A 6,455-nucleotide genomic window follows, 5' to 3' on the forward strand; every position below is an offset into this window, starting at 1 on the left:
TGTCAGGCTGTTTGCGCTGCTTTGTTTTGACGCTTCCTGCTCGAATTTCTGTCCCAGATGTGAAAGTTTGCTTCACAACAAATACCGGAAGGGTGTGTGTCGGTATTTGAAATGTGACAAGTGCATGTGCGTGTCCACACGTATATTTTTCTTATCACAAACGGCTTCCTATGTAGCAGATTTGAGATCACAAGTGTGCTCAATTTTAGCATTTTTTAGTTAGATCCCCGAAACTTTGAACTTCCTTCTCAGCTTCTCGCGGTGTGAAGCCTGAAAGATGAGGCGGCACTGTGTGTTGCGTAAAAGAGAAGATACATCATTTTGCAACTATGTGTCAGGGTTTAGCTCTTGCAGGGAACACCCAGCCGATTCCTGCCAACCGCTTTTCAGCTTTGCCTCACCCAGGGTTCATTTCGAGTTCTGCAATGCTGAAGTCAGGAATCTCACATCCTGTTGTTACACCGTGTTTCATCACGGCAGTCGGATTTCAAATCTAAACCAACAGACTCGTGGGAAATACAGGAAAATACCCACTGCTATGCCTGGACTATAAAATTAAAGACACAACAAGTAGCTAGTTAGCCTAAAATAGTTTAGCTTTGCACCTTAAAACAGCTCAGAAAATCATTTAAACCCAGAGAAGTTATACTTTTCTTTACAGATTTATTTGCTTTTTCCTTTTGAGAGTTAGATAAGAAGATTAATACCAGTCATGTCTATGTAGCTGCAGCCTGAAGCTAGTTAGCTTAGTTAGCATAGCCTTGCTCCAGTTGTTAAATTGGGCCATCGCGCCACGTAGATTACCAACACAGCTCTTAAAATCTGCTTTCACACTCTTGCATGCTAAACAAACTAATGTAGAATGTCACCGTCTTTTCTTTGACTTTGTTAAACAGCCGCAGCACAACGTAGCAGTAGAATTCATACTGTTTCCAAACTTAAAATGGGCCTAAAGCGTAATTTACCCCACTGGAAGAGCGGTGGTAACTTAATAAAGCATATATATCATCTGACATGTAATTGTCATGAATTGCTACAATCAACCAAGCTGTTCTACACTGATTAAAAGCTTCTACAATGAAATATGTGGAAACAAAATGGACTGTAAAGTGGATTATTGAAGGGAGTTTTCAGTTTTGCTGCTTAAATGTAACAATGTCTACCATAGTGGAGTTACTGAAAGTACAGGATTTATCCTAATACATAAGTTAATTCAAAAAGTTTAGCTACCGCCAGCCACGTAATGAAAACGCAATTTATTATCATCGGAACATAAGCTACTGCAGATACTTAAGTTGGGCCTGTGCTTTTTTTGTGTGTATGTGTATGGCCATTACAAAATGTTCAGGCTTTGTGTGATTTTTAAATGTGTGTTGCATTTTATTCCTCGTTGCGTTTACACAAGCTGTTCCCAATATTTGTGAGAGAATGAAGAGTAAAGGAAACTTGTTATGAGGGTTGAACAATCAATCAAAATATCAAAATCACACGACAGAAAAGTGCAATATCCAAATCGTGGGAGCTGTAACTGTTTGATCAAGGTAAATAAAAAAAGAGCCTAAACATAACATTATAAATGAAGCTTTGTGGTAGTATAGAGATGCCTTAGCCTATATCTTATATTTTTCACCCACAGAAACACGCTTGTTTGGCACCGACTGCAACAAAAATAGCATATGGTTCAGCCCTAATAGGGATTACTGCTAAAGTATAACTAATCTAGGTCACTCTGTATCAACAGCAACTAGCAGCTACAGTCTAATGTCATATTAAAAGCAAAATATTTGATGTGCAATGTGGGAATTTGCACCTTTTATCAAAAGTTTTGAATTTCTGAGTGTTTAATTGGATTCGATCATGTGAATTCTCCCAGTCAGAGACTCATTTTTCCAATTATTTCACATAATTTCCATTTTTTTTGGCAAGAAACTGCAGTAAGTTACCAAATAAAGGAGCCACCAAAAAGAAATCTACGCTGAAAATCAGGATTTCAATTTTTCAGACTGTTTCACCTGGCAGTTCAATATAAACGCCAGCCATTTCCATCGCCTGAAGGCACCAGATTCTGACCTTTCATGCAGAAACATGGAGTCACGGTCGCGTGGCTGCAGGGAAACATGTATCTAAAAACACCCTCTAGATACGATCACACAACAAGTGATGCTGAATCCGTTAATTTTCCACCAACTCTAGTTTCTAAGAAATGGCTGTGGTTTGCAGAATAAAGCACAAACAGTGCATCTGGAGGCTAATTTGTTGGCTGCTCTGCGTTTATCTGCTTCATTTCCTCCTGACTGTCAGAGTTGTGCTCACTGAGCTGTATGGCGGTTTCATACAAGACTTGTTCTGAAAGAGTTCTGTGTGAAAACACTGGAAGTTTCACATTCACCCAGCCTACTTCTTCATTACCCCTCGCAGGCGTTTTAGCAGCCCTGGCTGGTTCCTGTTTATGTATTCCTCCCTGAAACAGATCACACTCCTGGGTAGACCGCAAACCCCTTAATTTCCTGTAGTCATAATACACCATTAATTATGAACATTCAGACAAATAGTTTGAGAGCTCGCAGGCTGCAAACAGTATGAAAACAAAGGTAGGGAAATGAATGCACTTTTTGCTAGCAGGTGCAGGATACCACGGGCATTTTCAATTCCCCTTCTGAAACCGAGGCACGCCTAACACCTGTAGCACAGTGATGCCTCAGTTAATCATGATCTTGCAGCCACAATCAGTGCTAATTCACTGCCTTTACTAATCACTAGCTGAGATGTAGCACCGGTGCGTTTTGATCTGCCCTCCCACAGGGCTCAACCGTGATTGTATTTCACCTCCACTGATTTAACTCCAGCCACAGCCTGAGTTATAGCTCATCACGCCTGACACTTTCCCTCCCCAGCCACCTTCCCCACCCACAGAATGTCTCCAGTTCCTCTTGTGTGTTCCAGCCATGCCTTTAAAGGTGAGGGGAGCAGAGCTTGCATTGACAGGCTGAGATTTTACAGAATTTGTGGCCTTTACTGAGAGCTGAGGAGGTGGCAAGAGAGCAGAGAGATGCAAGATACATAGCACAAGAGAAGAGTGGAGATGACTATCTGTGAATTGCTTTGTAAGGGTTGATTAGAAGCGACCCTGTTCATATAAGGAGGTGTCTCATCCATTCATTATTATATCTTCAGAATTTTAGGACTTCTGTCATCCTGCAAAGTTAGAGGAAGTCAAACCAAATGTGATTCCAGCTCTGCTGTGCTACATGATGGTAAATCTGTTAAAAACAACCCCAAACAAACAATCCAGGCGGCCTCACTGCAGGTAATTAAGAGCGTACTACCAGAACTGTGGAGGAATATATTGGATTCTCTAATTAAAAGCAAACTAGGAAAGACAGAGGACATGCAGAAAGTGCATCGGACCATTCATCACTGTGATGGCGTACATCCAACGCACATGTCTCATCTGCTGCTCTTTGTCTACTCCCTGTAATTATTTTCTTCTCTGCGTGATTTTCCTCCTGTGTAGATCGATTTTTCTTTTTTATTTGTTTTTGCTGCTTTCTTTCTTGCTATTTCCTCCTGTTTCTGCTTTAGTTTATTCCTTCCTCTGCATCTCCCAAATTTGTAGCTGTCGGTCCTTTAGCATTAGGCATTTCACAATGGAGCCAATTATAGCTGGCTCTCCTGATAAGTGCAACACTGCAGCAAGTTGAGGTGGAGGAGGCAGCCAGAAGTGATGCTAAATATCAAGGGTGGCCGCTCCAGAGACCAGCCGTAATTGGACTGCGGCAGGAAAGCAGAGAAAGGAAAGATAGTGATGCAGAGGTTTTCTTTTTAACTCCCTCTACTTGACTTTTCCACTATTCTGGACACGGTCTGAATCTTGGAAATTCTGTCTTTTTAAAGCGCTGTATCTTTGAAGCAAGTCAAGCACCACTTGAGCTAAGATCACAGAGGCCACGGGTGACTTGGAGATGACTGACGATCAAACAAGTCAGCATGCGATGAAATGGACTTTGGACAATGTGTTTTATCGATTGGAGCTGTGCTGACAGATTTTTCTGAGTGGGCAGTGCACATATGATGGCTGATGGCTGCCCAATTTGCATTCTCTGAATCAGACGCTGATCTGGAGGAACGGGTGCACAAAAGCAGGCCTGTCCAACATTCAAAACAGGTACAGCTAATCAGCAACATGCTGTGGCGGTCAAATCAGCCACATTGACAGCACTGAAATGTCTTTCATGCCTCTCATAAGGAAGCAACGGGCTGCAAAGCTACAGCTGCTGATACTTTTAAATGTCCAGACAGGATGCCAGTTGCAGCTTACAAGTCAAATCCCTCTGCTCTGACACCAAAACATGGATGGATAAGGCTGAGGGGGGAGCTGGTAAAGAAGCCGCAGAGCCGGTAATCAGCAGCCCAGTACACAGAGATCACCATAGTCAAGACAGCCTGCATCAGAGAACAGGTAGATGGGTACGATTGAAGGAAAATCAAGAGGTCAAGCCGAGTCTGACCTCCTGTTTGCTTAATTCAAGCACTCAAAGTTGAATCCCAATAAGCTGGGTAGGGCTTAGAGTATTACATTACAGTCACTGTAAATTCCCATCAACACACAGGTGGTTTATTGTCTAGTAGCAGAGCTGCCAGGGGTCCTGCGAGTCAATGTGCATTTAATGGATACCTCAGCTAAGAACGATAGATCAGGGTTGAAGAAATTGAGCTTTTGCATCTGAAGCTTTAACTTCTCAACAGATCATCATCCGCCTGCCAGTCAAAGCAGGATAAACCCCCTGCCACTCCTCAGTCTAATTTTAGGAATAGGCGTTCCTCCATCCTCCTCTGCTCTGCTCTGCATGCTCCTCCTTCCTGAAAATCAACGTGCACAGGCTCATAAATTCTATTAATGATGGATCCAGGTATCAGTGCATCACCAGTGCAGCTCTAAGCACTTGGGCTTCATGTTCTGGCTGTTGCGCTGTGACACAGATAGTCTTCCTCCGCACAGCCACCAGGTCATGTTGTTTATGAGCCGGCAACACAGGCTGCTCTGTAAATGCCACAAGTATCTAACAGCTGCAGCACGTAAAAACCTCTAAACCTCTGCAAGTCTGAGCGCAACAGCTGTAAGTACTTTTTTCCCCCAACACGAGAACAAAGCGCAGCTGTAATGAGTCAACGTGAGATTCTCAGACTGACACTGCAGTTACCTGATGGTGCAACCAAACAAGTCAACGCGTGATCAAACTGTTGCATTGCAACATTTACACCGGTCGAGCCCAGAACAGAACACGTTTCATTGTGGCAGATTTCCTGTGTTAAGACTGAGCCCACGCCATGCGTAAAAATGCCCAAATGAGCTCAAATGGCACCAGTTTGCGTAAGTTACGAGAAACGTCTTACCTTTAGAGTTTGAAGGGTCCCATGCTCTGAGATGAGACGCAGTAGTGATTGTGGGGTGAGCTCTGGGAGGAAAAGCTTACATCACCGGCACCACCGAACTCACGGCGTCTGTTCGGCTACCAAGTGGAAACAGAAAGTCCTGCGGTTCGAGGCGACACTGATCGAAGCCCACAAGAAGTCATCAGAGGACGTAAACACTCGGATCCTTCTTCGGAGTTGGAGCTGAGTCTGCGAATTGCTGTTCTGTAGCCTCACTGATCAAACCTAACGTGCGCACAAGTCCTCTCCTGGCGCACTCGGAGGCAAGTTCTGGATGCGATGAGTGCTGGTGTAGCAGCTGAGCTCACAGCTGGACCGCGTGCCAGCCTTCCGCTCATGTTCCAGCTGTGCGGCTCACAATCTCACACTGCAGATCCACAGTCCCGCCTATTGGTAGTATCACAGCAACACCACAGCCTCCGTGCTGCTTGTTGCACCGTCACCAGAACAGCACATCATTTGGTGGCGACACCGGTGCGTAATGTCACTCAAAATCACCTGCCGGTAGTGTCACGTCTGCACATCTAGTTTCCTGCTGAACCTCATCAACTTTTTTTTATTTTTTTATTTTCCAGTGCTTGACAGCTGGATGACACAGAGTGCATGCTTTCAGAGATAAGAGGCTGCTGCAGTCGTGAATAAATAGGTTTCAGCTACTTGTTGCTACAGCCTTCTGTCCCTGTACTATGTGTTGCATTCATGACACACAAAGAGAAATAACCCCTCCAATGAAGCAAACAAAATCCAGTGTTGTGCCAAAATGATTCAAGCAAAGCAATCACATTTTTTGTTTGATTTTTTTGAATAAAGGTGATAATTGATTTGTTTTTTGTGCTGCTGATTTGAAGCTGTGTTGTTGATCTATGAAAATTACATAATCACACATTCCATCACTGAAAATGTACCACTTGGATCTGTACTGGTTTGCTGTGCAGCATTACAGCCATGCAGTTTTCACACACACCGGGGTGTCACAATGTTACAAAAGTTCTTTTGTTGCAAGCTGCTGCAGGTCAGTAGTC

General features: G+C 43.6%; 1 protein-coding gene across 3 annotated transcripts in view; it reads right to left on the reverse strand.

Annotated features, from left to right (window-relative positions):
* LOC110959356 (RAS guanyl-releasing protein 2) overlaps positions 1-5,919 on the reverse strand; it is a 50,430-nt gene extending 44,511 nt beyond the window's left edge. Inside the window, exon 1 of one of the 3 annotated variants that reach the window (XM_022206197.2) lies at positions 5,395-5,919. The gene's annotated coding sequence lies outside the window, so the exon portion shown is untranslated. The remainder of the gene's footprint in view (positions 1-5,394) is intronic. The other 2 variants (XM_051943970.1, XM_022206196.2) reach the window with 2 other exon arrangements.
* Between the last annotated feature and the right edge of the window lie 536 nt (positions 5,920-6,455).

The sequence above is a fragment of the Acanthochromis polyacanthus genome, chromosome 23 (genome assembly GCF_021347895.1).
Source record: "Acanthochromis polyacanthus isolate Apoly-LR-REF ecotype Palm Island chromosome 23, KAUST_Apoly_ChrSc, whole genome shotgun sequence".
In the NCBI taxonomy this organism is placed as follows: domain Eukaryota; kingdom Metazoa; phylum Chordata; class Actinopteri; family Pomacentridae; genus Acanthochromis; species Acanthochromis polyacanthus.